Genomic DNA, 19,831 nt, shown 5'->3' with positions numbered 1-19,831 from the left:
GGACCAGTAATGAGAGTGGCGATGCCTGGAGGGAGGGTGGAGGCAAGGTGGGGTAGAAAGGGGGAACCAGTTACAAGGATCTACATATAATCGCCCTGGGAGATGAACAACAGAAAAGTAGGTCAAGGGAGATGTCGGACAGTGCAAAATATGACAAAATAATTATAAATTATCAAGGGTTCGTGAGGGAGGGGGAGAGGGGAAGGAGGGGAAAATGAGGAGCTGATGCCAGGGGCTTAAGTGGAGAGCAAAGGTTTTGAGAATGATGAGGGCAATGAATGTACAAATGTGCTTTACACAATTGATGTATGGATTGTGATAAGAGTTGCATGAGCTCCTAATAAAATGATTTAAATAATATAATATAAGACTTCAAACTAGTTGAATTCAGTTCGGTTATGACTGATGCAGCCAAATCAGTCCATACCCACATTTGAATGATGTGCGTGGACTAGAAAGATAACCCGAATAGGAAAAACTATAGCTCAAAGTCCTGGGATGAAAGTGGGCCCTTTCAGGCCCTTTATGAACCAGAAAACTGCCAAGACGGCGGGGAGTGACATCAATTCAGAGTGACAGTCAGCCACCATCTTTGAGCCAGGCAGCATTGTGTCCTTCACTGTTAGGAGGAAGACTAAGGTTTCTAGAGGGTGTAGATCTGAAATAGTTACTTTCCCACTTCTGAAACAGGGCAAGGCAGTGTAAATGGAGACCTAACCAGAGACAGGCAAGACATGTTTTTGTTTCTCTTCTGTATAGCGTAGTGGGTCTAAAGTTCAGACAGAGAAGCTCCACAGCCAGGTCTTCTCTCCTAAGGAAACTTATAAGCCATTTAACACACATATATTTCCTCAGAGACCAAGAACTAGCGCCATCTTGTGGACTAGTTTTTTGTTCTTGGGACTACATTCCCCAGAATCCCTTGCACCAAAGTCATCTGGTGGAAGGAGAGCCTGGAAAACCTGAAATTCCCACAATCCTTCATGCTCTACAGACGCTCTTTCATACCCACTTCCTTCTGGGCTTCAGGGAACCATGCTCTTGACCTCACTATACTTAAGGCCATGGCTCCTCTCTGGAGACCCTACCTAGCAAAGGTTACCCCTGTACCTGACCAGAGAAATGCTTTCTCACGGTAAAAGACAAGAACCTGATTCTGGTAACACATCCACATTTTACAAATTTGGATTATCCCAGTGTTGCTTCATCGGGCATGTCTGAGCTGTAAAGAACGAGGTTCCAAAGCCCCGATTAAGTGTTCCATTTTCCTACTGTTTTAGCTAAAAAGAGCTTATGACAGAGCTTGAGAACCCAAATCTCGACCTCTGACGATCATATTAAATGAATTATCAACTCTATTTTATAAGTATTACATAACAGGAGTTGAAGGTGATTAATTCTATTTACCTTGATTTCTGACAGGGCCTAGATTTCACTTCAGTCTATTAAGATCTCATTTCCCATTATCCACCGACAAATATTCAACTGCTTACCAAAAAGACTCAACTCACCTCTAATTTAACCAAACAAGTCTTCAAACCTGTTAATTCCAGCTCCACCCACAGCTGGAAATTTTCATTTCCACTCCTGATGCAAATTCTCAGCAGGTGGTTGAACCAGAGTGAGCCAGTGCGAAGCCCTGTTTCCTCCTCAGCTAATGACCTTGGTATCTGTATCTATGAGTCACTCCTACCAATGGTGAGCACAAAAACGTGTCCTCCGGACAATACCTGACTTTTCCTTCTCTGGAAACCCACACGTCACCTAGAAACTGAGAATTCACCATAAAATTTGTTATTTGTGCAAAAGCTACTAATTGACTGAACTATTTGCTTCTTCTCTGCTCTTCTTGGGGTTTGAAGTTAGAGAGATGTAATTGTTTCTTTCTACTTACAAACTGAAAGCATATTGATAGGGAAATGTAACTTGGCCTAGGGATATCATAAAAGGTGGTTTGGGAAGTGCAGTGCACAGAAGTTCTGGACAATGAGTTGAATGGAAAAGGATATTCAGTTCAAACTCCGCCCAACAAGCTTAGCACTCATGGGCCTGCATCTTCCCACAGAGAGTGCTTCCTTCCAATTTGCAAAAGGAGCTGTGTGGCCTTGATTTTCCTCCATAGGAAAGTCATTGTTTTGCATGCCTGTGACATACCAGGAGATACCTCACCAGAATACTTTGTAACCTACTGCAGGAAAGAGAGAGCCAGCTCCATGGCCTCATGTTAGTGGAGTACTGGATGATGAGTTAGCGTTCTTTTGTATTTTCTGGAGGGAAAGGTACAGTCCCTTCTTGTGGGAAGAAATCTGTTATGTATTTGACTAGTTTAATGCTCCTTGATTTTATGATTTTTATCCCTTCAAAAAGGAAAATTTTCAAATAGAGACAAATTAAGGGCCCTAAGACATAGCATAAACACACTATCAAATATAGCAAAGTACACACAAAAGAGCAAAGAAGAGAGGACCACATGGCCAGCCCCACTATGAGACATGATGTCCTTCACTGACCCATAGCCCTACATGGGACAACACCAGAGACACAGTGTGGGAGTTGCACCTGATCAGATCCTGCCACATCCACCGAAGCAAAATATTAAGGGGGTGCAACAGAACAGGAAGGGAATGGAGCGGCGAGGTCCCCAAGGAATGCTGAAGGTGGACTTTGGGGTCAGAGCCTGGTGTCCCAACAGACTGGACTGGAAAACACTTCTAAAGGCCAACAAACGATCCTTGAAATAACTACAAGCATTTCTTTCTTGTGTTTTGTTTTGGTTTTTTGTAATTGGTTTGTTGTTTCATTGTATATTGTTACTTGGTTTTGCTCTGTCTTGTTTTTGTGCATGTTATTATCTCCGTAGATCTGTCTAAATAAAATAGGCTGGATGAACAATCTGGAGGAGAAAACAGGATCAACAGTTCTTGGGGGACATGGGAGAGGGAAGGAGAGGGGAAAGGAAGTGCTGTTAACAAACCCAGGGACAAGGGAACAACAAGTGATCCAAATTGGTGGTGAGGAGGGTGTGGGAGACCTGGTAGTGCATGATCAAGGGTAATGTAACCAAGAGGAATTGCTGAAATGCTGGTGGGGACTGAGCATGATAGTGGGACAGGAGGAAGGTCAAGGAAAATAGAGGAAAGAGCTGGGAGGCAAAGGGCATTTATAGAGGACTAGATAAAATATGTACATATGCAAATATATTTATGTATGAGGATAGGGAAATAGATCTATGTGCCTATATTTATAGGTTTAGTATTAAGGTAGCAGATGGACATTGGGCCTCCACTCAAGTACTCCCTCAATACAAGAATACTTTCTTCTACTAAATTGGCATTCTACAATGCTCACCTTCCCAACACAGCCGCTGAAGACAAAGCAGGTGAATAAGCAAATGTGGTGAAGAAAGCTGATGGTACTGGCTAGCAAAAGGTATAGCATCTGGGGTCTTAAAGGCTTGAAGGTAAACAAGCGACCATCTAGCTCAGAAGCAACAAAGCCCACATGGAAGAAGATCACCAGCCTGTGCGATCACAAGGTGTCAAAGGGATCGGGTGTCAGGCATCATCAGAACAAAAAAAATTTACCATAGTGAATGAGGGAGGGAGTGCAGAGTGGAGACCCAAAGTCCATTTGTAGGCCACTGGAGATACCCTGACAGAGGGGTCTCAGGGAGGAGACAAGCCAGTCAGGGTGTGATGTAGCAACGATGAAGCATACAACTTTCCTCTGGTTCCTAAGCGCTTCCTCCCCTCCCCACCTCCATCATGATCTCAATTTTACCTTACAAATCTGGCTAGACCAGAGGATGTACACTGGTACACATAGGAAATGGAAACACAGGGAATCCAGGGCGATGATCCCTTCAGGACCAGTGGTGTGAGTGGCGATACTGGGAGGGCAGAGGGCGGGTAGGTTGGAAAAGGGGAACCAATTATAAGGATCTACATGTGACCTCCTACCTGGGGGACGGACAATAGAAAAGTGGGTGAAGGGAGACATCGGACAGGACAAGATATGATAAAATAATAATTTAGAAATTATCAAGGTTTCATGAGGGAGTGGGGAGGGGGAAGAAGGGGAAAACACGAGGACTTGATGCCAGGAGCTTAAGTGGAAAGCAAATGTTTTGAGAATGATGAGGGCAACGAATGTACAAATGTGCTTTACACAATTGATGTATGTATGGATTGTGATAAGAGTTGTATGAGCCCCTAATAAAACGATTTTTTTTAAAAAGGAAGAAAAGAAAATATCCCCAAAAAAAGAGCAAAAGAAAAATATGGATAACTGGGACCTCCTAAAAATAAGACATGTGTGTACATTAAAAGATTTCCTCAAAAGAGTAAAGAGAGATTCCACAGACTGGGGCGAATTTGGACAATGACATATTACCAAATATGTCATTTTCTATGATCTATAAAAAACTTCAAAACTTTCAACAGCAAGAAAAAAAGTCAATTAAAAACTGGGCAGAGGACAGGAACAGATAGTTCACCAAAGAAAGCATTCAGCTGGCCACCAAAGGTGAAGAAATGCTCCCACTCATTAGTCATTTCAGAGATGCAAATCCAAACAACTATGAGATAACAACTCGCCCCAGCACGGATAGCAAAGTTCAAACACCAGAAAATAGTAAATGCTGGAGAGGAGGGAGAAAGATTAGAAGCCTCATAACTGCTGATGGAGCTGCAAAACAGTACAGTCACTGTCAAAAGCATTGTGGTGCTTACTTTAAATTGGGGGATAGAAATACATATGACCCAGCAATCCCTCTACTTGGTAATTATTTAAAGAAATGAGACCCATATGAACAGATACATGTACACCATATGGTCATCACCGCAGTATTCACAGTAGCAAGAAGATGGAAACAAACAGGTGGAAAAATGGATACAAAAACTTTGTTACAGACACACAATGGAATACTATACAACATTAAAGAATAAACTCCTTGTGGAATAGATGAACCTGGAGTACATTATGCTGAGTGAAATTCATCAGTCACAGAAGGACAAGTATTGTAAGAGACCACTGTTTTGTTTTTGTTTAATAAAGAGTTTCACCCTCATTGACTAACAGACTGATGTTGGGGGGTGGGGATGGGAGAACCGAGTAAGTCACAGTCTAGACAGTAGTCAGACAGTTGTTAAGATGGACAAAGGGGAAGACAAGAGGCAACAAGAGGGAGGTGGGCAAAAATGTTGGAAACAGGTCAAGACATTGGGAGGTTGGATGAGGTGTTGAGTGGAAAACTGGTGATCTGCTCCTTAGACCTTTATCTAATTCACAATAAAAGTTAAGTAAAAAAAAGAACCCACATATTAGTTTGCTATGGCTACTGTAAATTATCTCAAGCACGGTGGCTAATGTGAGTGTGTGTGTGTGTGTGTGTGTGTGTGTGTACACATGGGTGTGTTTCAATAAGAGTGACCTGCAAATAGAGAATGGTTGTTTTTTTTCTTTTGAGTGTTTCCCTTTTTGTGTTATGTACTGGGAAAGAGGAATGAGATCAGACTCTAACAAGCCTATTCCTAGTGTCCAATTTGTGTATTCAAAAAAATTCCTGAACACAGTATGTATTCTATCTCCCTGACTGAAGTGCAGTAGTCTCCAATCCTAGCTAGCGCCTGCCTGTGGAAGCCCAATTCAAGGGAAGCTCATTAGAAAGCAAGCTGGCTTCTTTCTCTAGATTAGCTCTGTTTTGGTCCGGAGTACACGATGTAAGTTGGCACTGTGTGGCTAACCTAAGTCCTTTCTATCTATGAGATTTTAAACTTCAACCCTAATGTATGCAAGGATGTACTTAGCACCACACCTAAGGCAGCCATTTACCTAATAAATCCTAAATATCCTCATCGTCATTATTATTTCTCTCATCTAAATTCTGAGTAAAGAGAAAATCAGTCAAACATTACGTAGGAGGTGGGGAGAACCCAAAGCAGTGCCCTGAGTAAGTTTCAGACTAAATTACAAACTGTATTTTCCGCTTAGCTAACCCTTACCTAGATTAATGTATGATCATAATATGATTAGTTTTGAAACCATAACTTGTGACAGTCACATGCCCACACATCTGTCCCAAACCACAAGTCTTCCCATAGCTGACCCCATCTGAGACCTTCTTGTCAATTCCTAAACCACTAGTACTTTTTAACAGAGGCACACGTTTGCAGGGCTCTTCACTCTCTGTACTTCAAACCCAGCAAAAAAGTGCAGCTCTATTTGTCAGCTTGGTAATGTTTAGTGCCCACTTGTAGTACTGCTATAATTTTTTTCCTACTGAGCTTACTTTAGTGATTCAAATAGTCTAAAATCCATCAAACTCTGTGGTTGAGGCAGCCCCAGAACTAACCTGTGAGGACATTCTTAAAGGATAGGGAGACTCTAAAGTGAAAAAAATTTTTTTTAATAATTTTATTAGGGGCTCATACAATTCTTATCACAATCCATACATGTGTCAAGCACATTTGTACATTTGTTGCCATCATCATTCTCAAAACATTTGCTTTCTACATGAGCCCTTGATATCAGCTCCTCATTTTTTCCCTCCCTCCCCGGCCCCTATCCCTCATGACCCCTTGGTAATTTATAAATAATTATTTTGTCATATCTTACACTGTCCGACATCTCCCTTCACCCACTTTTCTGTCCATCACCCAGGGAGGAGGCTATATGTAGATTCTTGTAATCAAAATTTAATCCCATCAATGATTCAAAAATATGCAGGGTCTCCAGAACCAGGGTTTCAAACCCATTCAAATTAGTTCAGTCAGGACTAACTCGGTGAAACCAGATCAGACCCAGATTTGTAAAATGTGGAAGGACTAGAGCAATAACAAGATTAGAAAAAATTACAGGTCGAAGCCCTAGAATGGGAAACTCAGGAAGAGGTGTAATGAGTCCCCCTAGAAGCCTCACATGGCAGAGTAGGTTCTTACTGGAACCGTGGGAGCAGCCCACAATCAGTGACACAGTAGACCTCTCCGGGAGCCAGGCAGGACTGTTCCCAAGGATACTGATCAAGAGATTTAACTGCTATGTAAAACACACGCTGCACTTCTTTCCTAGGAGGAAGATTACGCTTTGCCTCTGCCCTCTAATGTTTCCCCTTTCAGGATATCCACATTCTACATATTCAAGTTCCTTCTGACTGTTCATCATCAGCCATGACTGAACTAAGCAGAACCAACTCAAAGCCCTGCCAGAACCCTGGTGTCGACTACTGAATGTTAAATACGAACCAATATCTAAATTAGAGTGGCTGAGCTTACAATTCTAGGCCTGTTTTAATTCAATCATAGCTCAAATACATACTGCTCACTGAATTTTCTAAGGTATCTGTAGGCCTAGGTAAATCTGACTCTCCACATAAACTTCCAAAGTTACCAAGCCAGAATCAAAAGCAGGATTTCTTTCTTCCTTTTTTTTAAATCACTTAATTGGGGGCTCATACAACTCTTATCATCCATTGTGTCAAGCACATTTGTACATTTGTTGCCATCATCATTCTCAAAACATTTTCTTTCTACTTGAGCCCTTGATATCAGTTCCTCATTTTTCCCCCTTCCTTCCCACTTGACCCTCCCTCTTGAACCCTTGATAATTTATAAAGTATTATTATTTTGTCATGTTTTACACTGTCCAATGTCTCCCTTCACCCACTTTTCTGTTGTCTGTCCCCAAAAGAGGAGGTTCTATGTAGATCCTTGTAACTGGTTTCCCCTTTCTACCTCACCTTCCCTCCACCCTCCCAGTATCACCACTCTCACCACTGGTCCTGAAGGGATCATCTGTCCTGGATTCTCTGTGTTTCTAGTTCCTATCTGTACCAGTGTACATCCTCTGGTCTAGCCAGATTGGTAAGGTAAAATTGAGATCATGATAGTGGGAGGGGATGAAGCATTTAGGAACTAGAGGAAAGTTGGATGTTTTATCGTTGCTAGCCTGCACCCTGACTGGCTCATCTCCTCCCTGCAACCCTTCTGTAGGGGGATGTATAGTTGTCTACAGATAGGCTTTGGGTCCCCACAGCACACTGTCCCTTATTCACAATGATATGATTTTTTGGTCTTTGATGCCTGATACCTGATCCCTTTGACACCTCATGTTCACATATGCTGGTGTGCTTCTTCCATGTGGGCTTTGTTGCTTCTGAGCTAGATGGCCGCTTGTTTACTTTCAAGCCTTTAAGACCCCAGATGCTATATCTTTTGATAGCTGGGCACCATCAGCTTTCTTCACCACATTTGCTTATGCACCCACTTTGTCTTCAGCAATCGTTTTTGCTCTCTCCTTTTATTGAAGGTTTATACATACATCATATCTGTGGCAGTTATGTAATCACCTGTCAACTTGAGCGAAGGGGCGGAGTCTAGCCTGTCCTTCTGGTCACAGCTTGATGACCTCATTTGGAGGCCCAATGGAGATAAATAGCTCACTAGAGGCGAGACTCACTCTCTCTGCCTTCTCTCTCCTGCTGTTGAGACACTCAGAGAGCTGGAGGAGACCCGTGGAGACTGGTGCCAGTGTTGAGATGCTTCCACTGCCACTGGATCCACAAGACCTTTTATCCACTGGCCTATGATATTCCTGCATTTGGCATCATTCCATGTGCTGTGTGAGTCTAAAGAGGAATTTATGGACTAGTATCAGACATATGGACTAATATCGAACTTATGGACTTGATTTGGACTGGGCTGGGATGTTTGCTCAATGTTCAATTGCTCTTGTATATACAACTATTTCTTATACATACGTGAGTGTCTATGAATTTGTTTCCCTAGGCAAATCAGACTCACACAATATCATTCATTTGCTCCATCACATCAAGCAGTGTTGTACAATTGCTACCAGAATCAATTTCCAAGCCTTCTTTTCCTTCCTAGACTCCTTGACATCAGCTCCCTTTTACCCTCCCCCACCTCCTATATAGCTTCATCCATCCTGGGTTTCATATAACAAAAAACATGTAATACAAATTCAAGAGGGTGACCCCCAATGACACAGCACATCTTAGATAAACGCCAATACGAAAAACCAAAAATGTTGAAAACCACATCAGGTCCAGTGTGCATCAGAGGGGGGATCAACTGACAAGCTTTTAACCATTCAAGTCAAGTTCATCCCTTTCATCCTCTATGGTCATCTCTCCAGTGCGCTCCCCAACAGGCCTTCTAAGAGGAGCCTGGGTGGCATAAGCAGTTTGCCATCAGCTGTTGAACTAAAGGTTAGCAGTTTAAACCCACCCAGCAACTTTGGGACATTCCTCGTCATCTGCTTCTGTATGTTGTTGTTGGACGCCATCCAGTCAATTCAGACTCGTGTAGACCACGTGGGACAGAGTAGATTGTAGCCAACAAAATCCTCAGGAGCAGCTCTACCTGGGATCCCGATTAATTGGGAATCCACTCAAAAATATCTAACAGCAATGATTCTTGAAACTGGTCCAGCATCTGGCTCTTCAGCTCCATAGAGAAGCAATGTAACATAAAATGGGACTATTAAAGAATTCACCAGAAAAAAGAATGACAGTAGATGATCAGAAGTGAGGAGAGACTGAGATCATGGCACACCATCACGATATCCACCACTAGCTGTCGGTCTATTGCACTGCGGTGGTCTGTGTATAGCTGTGATGCTGGGAGCGATGCCACTGGTATTTCAAACCCCAGGGCGTCACTCAGGATGAGCAGGTTTCAATAGTTTCCAGACTAAGAGAGACTAGGAAACCCGCTTCTGAAAAATGAAAAATAAAAATAAGGCCACTAAAAATCTTATGAATGACTATCGAAGTTTATTCAATATAATGCCAGAAAACCAGTCAATCAGGTTAGAAGACCCTCAGAATATGACTGGTTAACAGTGGAATGGCCTACTCCAAGTAGGAGTGTCCTTAATTGTAGTTGGAAGGAGGTGCCAGCTGCATAACACTAATCACGGTTTGATAGGCACAATTGTACGGTTTAGATATATAAATATTATATTGAAGTCATCGAGAGCATGAGAGATAAAAGAGATATTGAAATAATGGAGTCAGCCACATTTCCTGGTAGTATGCTCACCTCAGCCCCCCTTGGTTGTCCACGTGGAGAGAGGGGGAAGGGAAGGAGGACAAGGCGAAAGGGAACAGGGGAGTAAGGAAGGGAAGCCGACCAGAGGCCAAGGGAGGGGAGCCCAAGAGGTCAAGGGAGGAACCAAGAGAGAGATCTTTATTGCTAACCCAGGTCTACATATGTTTAGCAGGGAGTGCAAGCCCACTGATTACAGGTCATATGTCACAGGAAGGGGTTGCACTATAGGTTCTACAGCAATGAGAGGGGGACAATCTAGGGATATACACGTAATAGGAAGAGGAGGGCTTGGGGGTATACATGTGACAAGATGGGCGGATCCTAGATCCAGGATGGCAGCTAACTTTGGATGTCACTGAGTGGGTTTGATCTGTTCTCTGGATCTCCATAGAAATCATTATCAGTAGGGTGTCAACCCCACCTGCAGCAACCAAGCTAATGGTCGCAAGCCTCAGGGAGTAGCCCATTGTCCCCAGCAGCAGGGAGCAGGCCCACAGGTGACAGATTGCCCCAAGGGAAGGAACTTTTATCATTAGCTGCAGGCAGTGTCCTAAGTCTAACATATTTGGGGGAGATGACTTGGGATAGATCTTTGTTTCCCACAATTCCCCCTTTTGTTTTATATATAAAATTCAAAAGAGCCACATGGGCAACATGGTTATTTTCTATACATTGAAAGCTGTCAAGGCAAAACTTAATGATCCAATTAATATAGCCAAAAATTCAGATTTATGGTAAACATTTTTAATCCAGGCGCTGGGGATAAAGTCCCCCTATGCCCAACTGCTATTAGGTGAAGGTATGAGGGGATTGGATGCCACAGCGGGAAGAAGTAGAGCCAAGTGTTCTGCTTCTATAGTTAATGCTGCCAGCCACAGGCAATCAACTCCGTGCTTATAAGAGACAACCTCAAAACAGCACCATATACGAGGGTAAAGTGAGGAGCAGTACATGAGAATGTGATTAGGACTTACCTACAACTCACAAGCCTGCCAGGCTTCTTTGCAAGAGAGTAAAGGATTTGTCCTTAAACACTCTCTTCCCGTTCTCTGCTCCTCATGGTATTTGCCTTATGCAGGAACTTCAAAAGTGCCACAGAGTCTGCATGATTCTCCTGCATACGCCTTAGCTTTCTATAGAAGCAACACGTGATAGCCAGGCCAAAAATTCTGATTATGAGCAGCACTGTTAGGCTGGAACCCAGGCTATGAGAAATACTTTTAACCCAAGCTCAAGGATCCAACCTTTCCATGCCATTCACCAATTGCTTAATTATGTCAGAGTCAGGAGATGCCTCAAGCTTGTGTTTGAATGTATAGCAAATATCCTTCTTAAGTTGATCAACATCTAATGAAATGTTTCCCTTAAACCCTTGCAAATGTTTCCTGATCAAATCCCAATCATCTAATGTCTTATTATATGGGTACGGAGTTATAAAAAATCAGTTACATTCCAATCATATTTTAACAATCGACAAGTCCAAAATCTTTATCTTTGAGCAAAACAAGTCTGTAGTAATAGTTCAGTCACTGTTGTATAAAATGTTCACTTTTGAGAGTCCCAGAGTGTCCCTTAGACAGTATCAGCAATGGAAGAAATATCTCAGCAGTGATCCCCATTCTCAGGACTCTGTGAGGTCGTCTCAACATCTTGGATAACTTCAGTAAGCAGTACAGAATCAGGTCATGCATCAGCTTCCCTCCTGTCTTCTAGGGCTTGCTGTCTTAGGCCCTCATGGATGCCTTAAGGAAATGATCCCATATCCAAAGTTTAAAACCCTTTTTCCTCCAATTTCTCATTCCATGTGGGGGCGCTGTTGTTTCCCCCACAACAGCATTCCAAAAGACCCCTTCATTTAAAGGGTGGTCAGACTTCTCAAGTACTCTTTCCTGATAGGCATACATTTTTACTCTAGGAATGCAAGGAAGCAAACATTGGCTTAAGCGATTTTCCTTTTTTATAAACCATGGTATATCAGATTTTATTACTGCCTTAATTTCTTCATATTCCTGATTCATAATTCCAGCAACAATCTGAACACCTTGAGAATTTAGGTTAGACTTTCCTAATAAACATCCTATAATTCTTTCAGGTTTGCAGACCCCAGTTACTGCTCTTATTAATTTCTGATTTAATCACAGCTTTAGGCTTTTCCTCACAACTCGGATCAACTCCAGTATCAATTTGAATTCCTGGAGTACTCAGGTTAAAACTTCTTGATAAAAACTGTATCACTCTTTCAATAAGAACCTCCTGCTGTGAGGACTGGGGGGGGGGGGGATACCTGTGATTGCTGCCAGTCAAAAGATTCTCTTGCTGGGTTAGGCAGAGGCTTTGCCTTTCAGTTCTATTAGGTAGGACTTGATCAAGCTCCTTCCTCTATTTTCCCACAGGGAAGCCTTTGCTGTTGAATTTTGAGCAACTTTGACTCACCCAATGAGTTCCATTCCGACAATGGGGACAGAGTTTAGGGTCTTTTAAACCCGATCTCGATTGCCCTGGATCATGTTCACACAAAGGCCGCAAGTCGCTCTTTGTGGCCAGGCTGAGTGGCCAGCGCTGCCTACACTCTCTCTGAAGATGACCGGTCTTCCCACAACTAAAGCACTTTCTTCAGGTCTGGTGTCATTTAGCAAGGAAGCTGCCATGAGGTTGGCCTTGTAGTCATCTGTCTCTACACTCTTGCATATTCTGAGATAATCTAACAGTGTGCCCTGTTCCCTTTAGGGACACAAGGCGTTTTTATAGTGTTTATTAGATAAATCATAAGATAGCTTATGCAGTAGGTCTCTTACTGCCTGGACACTTTTTACACATTTGGAAATAGAGTTTTCCAGTCAGGACACAAAGTTAGCACTGTCTTACAGCCATGTAACTCAGCTTTCTCTCTTCCGATGGAATTATCTTTTCCCAGGCCCCTAGGCAAACTTCACGTATCTGTCCTATTGTCTGTTCAGCACATTGTAGTTGAGACTCAAATGTGATATAATTCTCATCCCCTAGCAATTGATGAATTTCTATATTTTTGCCCTCTTCTACATTTTTGCATGCTCGTGCAAGGGCTGCTTCCTTCCACAGCATTTGATATTGCAAAGATTCTGAAGAGTAAAGACAAATTTTCGCTAAAGCTCTCCAGTCTGTAGGGGTCAAGCTCTCAGACTCTGCTAAATCCCTTATCATGCTAATTACAAAAGGTGAGTCTGGGCCATAATCATTGACTGCCTGCTGGAGATCTTTTAGCAACTTAAAGGGAAAGGCACTGTGAATTCCTGGGGGGTATTCCCCAGGAGGCTGTCTGCTAACAACTCTGACAGGTTAAGACATTCTGAATTCTAAATCTCCTTCTGCAATTCCTCTTTCTATCCTTGAAAGTAAAGGTGCTTTCCTATGCTTCGCCTCTTTGCTTCTGTTCCCTAAACTGGTCTTCTCAACCTGTTTATCTTGAAGTTCCACTTCCCGAACTTCCTTTGGAGCGAATCTCTCTACCTCCAGCACTGGTTGCTTGCTTGTTTTACAATCTCTGGTCTTTCTTACACTAAATTCCAGCAGGGGAGCAGATGCTTTTACTAAGTCTCCTTCTGACTCAGGCTTAGTTTTTTCAGCTCTGCCTAAAATCTTCTCATCTGCCTGATACTCATTTCACCTGCCTCTCGCCAGATTTCAGTTTGGGTATCTTAGATGCTTCTCACTACTCTGCTGGTTTTGTTCCTTCGCTTCCCTTACCTGAAAGCAAGAGAGCTCTTGGGTTGTTTAGTAGCTTCCCTTTAAGCCTTGGAATTCACTTTCTCTAGTGCTTTATCACCTTTAAACCTTCCAGGCTGCAGTCCCCCGAGGGCATATAGGCTATGACCAGGAGGTTTCCTATAAAATCAGAGGCCTTGCGTAACAAATCAATCCCTGCTTCTTCAGTTTTTCCTAAAGTTTCACCACCTAATTCATGCTCGTTCACAGACACTTTAGCTTGCTTTTCCAAATTTGGATAGCTCCCACAAAACTTCTCACTGCACAGATCATCCTCAGTCTCTTCCTCCTGCAAAAGTACTAAGACCATCTTAACTTGAACCCACAGAGACCCTGTCTCCACAGGGCTAATCTCCCCATCTCTGTGTGCTTTTTTAAAGTTTACAATGACCTCCTCCCAGGTCTCTAGATCAAAAGTTCCTTCCTCTGGAAACCATGGATTATACTTTTTTTTTTTTTTACTACTTTTAGAAAACATTGCATCTTTTTCTTCGTTACTTTTACATCCTGTCTTTTCAGTAAGTGGATGAGCATAGTACCTAAGGTTTACTTTTACCTTGCCCCATTGTCCTCTTTAAAATACTCATTCACTATTTCCACTACTTATCTGCCAATGCCCACACTGGATCCTCACTTCACACAATTTTCCGATTCACTCTGCATTCCGGTGGGGCCGTACAATTGTTACACGGGGTACAACTCATAAGAGTTCTTTTCATACTGCCACGCAATGGACGCTGTTTGTGGTTGGAAAGTTATCAGGACCTTAATTGCTGATGTTTATGAATCAACACGAGAAGGGTCAGCAAGCAAGCATCCAACAATAATGGAAATGTAGAATGTACAAAGTGTGGATTTAGGAAGATCAAACGTCATCAGAAATAAAAGTGAGCACATACAGATCAATATCCTAGGCATTAGTGAGCTGGTCCCTTTGAATCAGATAATCATGTGGCGGACTCTGGCAGCAATTACGGGTCGTAGAGGGATTGCCTCATATTCATCACCAAAAAGAACATTCTAGGAGCCATCCTGAAGTAGTAATAGAATAACATCCATTCACTTAAGACTACCGTAATTAATAAACATATTATTCAAATTGACACACTAACTGCTGAAGCAGATAAAGAAATTGAACATTTACCAAATTCTGCAGTCTGAAATTGATCAAATTTGCAATCAAAATACATTGATAATTACTGGTTATTGGAATACAGAAGTTGGAAATTTCGCATTGGTGATAGAAATGATGACAGCTGGCATGATAGCTCAAGCCTCTCCAGTCCTTGCTTCTTGTCCCACTCACAGGAAAGGTTCCTTCTGAGGGACAAACTTGAGGCCAGTGTCAGAGAAAAGATTTGAAAAGAAAGAGTGAGTTTATTGAAAGGCGTACTTTAGAAAAGAATGCCAAAGGGCCCTTAGCTATTCTAAAAAGCCTAGAAAAAAACTTTTTTCGTCTTTCTACCTTTATTTTATTTTTTTATAAAACATTTTATTGGGGGCTCTTACAGTTCTTATAACAATCCATACATCAATTGTGTCAAGCACATTTGTACATATGTTACCATCATCCTTTTCAAAACATTTTCTTTCTACTTGAGCTCCTCAATTTTTCTTACCTCCCGTCCTTATGTTAGGCTGCTCTCTTCCGGCTAGATTTCAGCCTCGGTCCTTGGCTCCGCGTGAGAAAGATTTCACACTGAAGCCAGGCTCATGGTCCAAGTGAATTTAATGAGAGTTCAAAGAAGTTTCAGGTTTTACGTTGCACCCATAGGATTCCTTTGACCATGCGGCCTGGCAGAGACTGCTCTGGGACACACAAGGGTCTCTCTCCTCCCATGAAGATGACCAGACAAAAAGTCCCTCTCCCTTCTGGTCCCTGCCTTTTCAAGGATTCCCGGGGGAGGTGTGGTGAAAGACCCCAGGTCGATCCCATTGGCTGAATTGCAATCACCTGGCCCAGGTGGGCTGCTCCAGGTGTAATGCCCATCTGGGCCCACTGGCGGGGAAAATCCAGCTTTGTCCTTTGCTGGCTCTCCTGGGCATGCGTTAATGGACTTCCCAATTCCCTAAGCTAAGCCGCCTAACACTTTCACCCTCATGAATTCTTGATAAATTATAATTTTTTACATATCTGACACCATCTGCTGTCTCCTTTCACCCATGTTTCTGTTGTTCATCACTCTGGGTGGAGAAGGGGGCTATAGATAGGTCATTGCAATCGGTTCCCCTTTCTCCCTCCACCTTCCCTCTATCCACATGGTATCATTACTCCCATTATTGTTTCTGAGGAGTTTATCTTTTCTGGATTCCTTGTATTGAGAGCTCTTATCTGTACAGTGTACATGCTGTGGTCAAGTCAGATTTATAAGGTAGAACTGGGGTTATGATAATGTGTGTGGGGGGTGGGGCGGAGGTGGGGGAAGCTTTAAAGAAATAGAGGAATGTTATATGTTTCATAGGTGCTATACTGCACCCTGGCTTACTCATCCTTTCCTAATGACCCTTCTGTGAGGGGATGTCCAATTGTCTACAGATAGGCTTTGAGTCTCCACTCGGTCTCCCCTCGTTTGCATTGATATGATTATTTGTTTTGAGTCTTCTGATGCCTGATACCTGTTCCTATTGACACCTTATGATCACACAGGCTGGTGTGCTTCTTCCATGTGGGCTTTTTGCTTCCCAGCTAGATGGTGGCTTGTTTATTAACAAACTTTTAAGGTTGTGTAGAGAAGAGGTATAGCTGTAGCCCAGGTGGGGACGGAGCATGGTGGTGGGGCAGGAGGAAAGTCAAGGGAGATGGAGGAAAGAGCTAGGAGTCAAGGGGCATTTATGGAGGTCTAGATAAAGACATGTACATGCAAATATATATATGAAGATGGGGAAATAGATCTATGTGTCTATATTTATAGGTTTAGTATTAAGTTGGCAGAAGGACCTTGGGCCTCTACTCAAGCACTCCCTCAATGCATGAATACTTTCTTTTATTAAATTTGCACTCTATGACGCTCACTCTCCCGATACAACTGCTGAAGCCAAAGTGGGTGAACAAGTAAATGTGGTGAAGAAAGCTGATGGTGCCCGGCTATCAAAAGAGATAGTGACTGGGGTCTTAAAGGCTTGAAGATAAACAAGCGGCCATCTAGCTCAGAAGCAACAAAGCCCACATGGAAGAACACACCAGCCTGTGTGATCGCATGGTCCCAAAGGGATCAGTTATCAGGCATCAAAGAACAAAAATCATATCATTGGCTGCACACCTCCATGATAGGATCGCTGAAGACAAACGGGTGCATAAGCAAATGTGGCGAAAAAAGCTGATGGTGCCCGGCTATCGAAAGAGATAGTGTCTGTGCAAGGTAGTACCGATGAAGAACACAGCTTTCCCGCAGATCCTGGATGCTTCCTCCCCCCAACTACCATGATCCAAATTCTACCTTGCAGGGCTGGATAGGGCAGAGGTTGTACACTGGTACATATGAGGGCTGGAGGCACAGGGAATCCAGGGTGGATGATACCTTCAGGATCAAGGGTGTGAGGGGCGATGCTGGGAGAGTGGAGGGTGAGTGGGTTGGAAAGGGGGAACTGATTACAAGGATCCACATGTGACCTCCTCCCTGGGAGAGGGACGGCAGAGAAGGGGTGGAAGGGAGACTCCGGATAGGGCAAGATATGACAAAATAATGATGTATAAATTACCAAGGGCACATGAGGGAGGGGGGAGCGGGGAGGGAGGGGAAAAAAAAGAGGACCTGATGCAAAGGGCTTAAGTGGAGAGCAAATGCTTTGAGAATGATTGGGGCAGGGAATGTATGGATGTGCTTTATACAATTGATGTATGTATACGTATGGACTGTGATAAGAGTTGTATGAGACCCTAATAAATTGTTTTAAATATATATATATGTATGTGTGTGTATAAGTATATATATGTATATGTGTTTATATATATGTAGATATATGTAGATCCCATAGTGAATATAGGAGGAAGTGCAGAGTGGAGACCCAAGGCCCAAGTGTTAGCCACTGGAGATCCCCTCATAGAGGGGTTTAGGAGAGGAGATGGGTCAGTCAGGGTGCGATGTAGTACCGATGAAGAACACAGCTTTCCCCCAGATACTGGATGCTTCCTCCCCCCAACTGCCATGATCCGAATTCTACCTTGCAGGACTGGATGGGGCAGAGGTTGTACACTGGTGCATGTGGGAGCTGGAGGCACGGGGAATCCAGGGTGGACTATACCTTCAGGACCAGGGGTGTGAGGGACGATGCTGGGAGAGTGGAGGGTGAGTGGGTTGGAAAGGGGGAACCGATTACAAGGATCCACATGTGACCTCCTCCCTGGGAGATGGAAGGCAGAGAAGGGGGGGAGGGGGGACTCCGGATGGGGCAGGATATGACAGAATGACGGTCTGTGGATTGTCGGGGGCTCATGGGGGAGGGGGCTGTGGGGAGGGAGGGAGAAAAAAAAGGAGGACCTGGTGCAGGGGGCTTGGGTGGAGAGCAAATGCTTTGAGGGCGATTAGGGCAGGGAATGTGCGGATGTGCTTTATACAATTGATGTATGTATATGTATGGATTGTGATAAGAGTTGTATGAGCCCCTAATAAAATGTTTTAAAAAAAACAAAACTTTTAAGACCCCATACGCAATATATTTTAATAACCAGGCACCATCAGCTTTCTTCACCACATTTGCTTATGCATCCATTTGTCTTCAGTGATCCCATAAGGAAGGTGAACATCACAGCATCTAATGTCAGGTTATTAGAAAAAAGCATTCTTGCATTGAGGAAGGATTTGATTAGAGACCCAATGTCCATCTGCTACCTTAATACTTAACATATAAATATATGTACATAGATCTATATCCCTTTTGTTATATTTATACCTCTATAAATATATTTTGTCTCCTAGTTCCTTCCTCTGTTTCCTTTTACTTTCCTCCAGTCCCACTATCATTCGTAGTAATTCCTCTAGGCTATATTGCACTTGATCAAACTGCACTAGGCATTCTATACCCTCCTCACCATAAGCTTAGACTTCTTATTGTTCCCTTGTCCCTGGGTTTGTTGGCTCCATACTCTCTTTCCCCCACCTCCTCCTCAACCATGTCCCCTTCTTTTCTCCTTGGGATTGTAAACAATCTGCCTATCTTATATAGATAGACAAGAAAAACAAAACAAAATTAAAAAGTCTATCACTAGTTCCAGGTCTGTCTGCTGACCCTTATTAATGTTTTGTGACCAGGTCTGATGAGGTGTCAAGCCCTGCTCCCTGAGTCAGAAATCTCTTTTCAGGATTCCTCGGGAACGTCATTGTTTTTCTCTCTTTGCTGCTCTGTTGCACTCCCTTCGTGTTTCACCCCCGGTGTGGGAGGCCAAATTGGGCACAATTACTGCACTGTGTCTCTAGTGCTGTCCCCTGCAGTGCTGTCGGTCAGTGAGGGGACCCCATGTCTCATGGTGGGACCGGCCCTATGGTCCTCCCTGTGCATTGGCTGCTCCAAGCAGGAATGTTGTCCTCAAGGTTTGATGGGTCATGTTGTGGTCCACTCTCTCTCTTTCCCTCTTAGTTTGCTCCTGTGTGGTCTGGGCAGACCTGTCACTCTCCCTGGGCTGTATCGTCAGTGATGTCCTGTGCAGTGCATTCATCTGGGGAGGGGTCAACATAGCTAGGATTTGGGCCAGCCCAACACATCCTCTCTGTTAGTTCACTGCTCCATGCCAATATGTTGACCTAGCAATTTTTAAAACACCTTTTTTTTCCAACAACATAAGTAAACCTCAGTGGATGGAATACACAGAAATCAAACGAACTGTATCTGTGGAAATAGTCTGTGGAGGTCTGTTCTGCTGACGGTGGAACACACGGTCAATAACTCATTTGCAAATTTATTCTAAACTCGAAGAAAATTAAAATGAGTCCACAAGACCCAAAGTACAACCTGGAGTCTATCCCACCTGAATAGAGATTTATCAAAAATATATGTGACACATTGAACATTATTGACTGAAGATT

Source organism: Tenrec ecaudatus, chromosome 13 (genome assembly GCF_050624435.1).
Source record: "Tenrec ecaudatus isolate mTenEca1 chromosome 13, mTenEca1.hap1, whole genome shotgun sequence".
Taxonomy (NCBI): Eukaryota; Metazoa; Chordata; class Mammalia; order Afrosoricida; family Tenrecidae; genus Tenrec; species Tenrec ecaudatus.
This window is presented reverse-complemented; position numbering follows the sequence as displayed.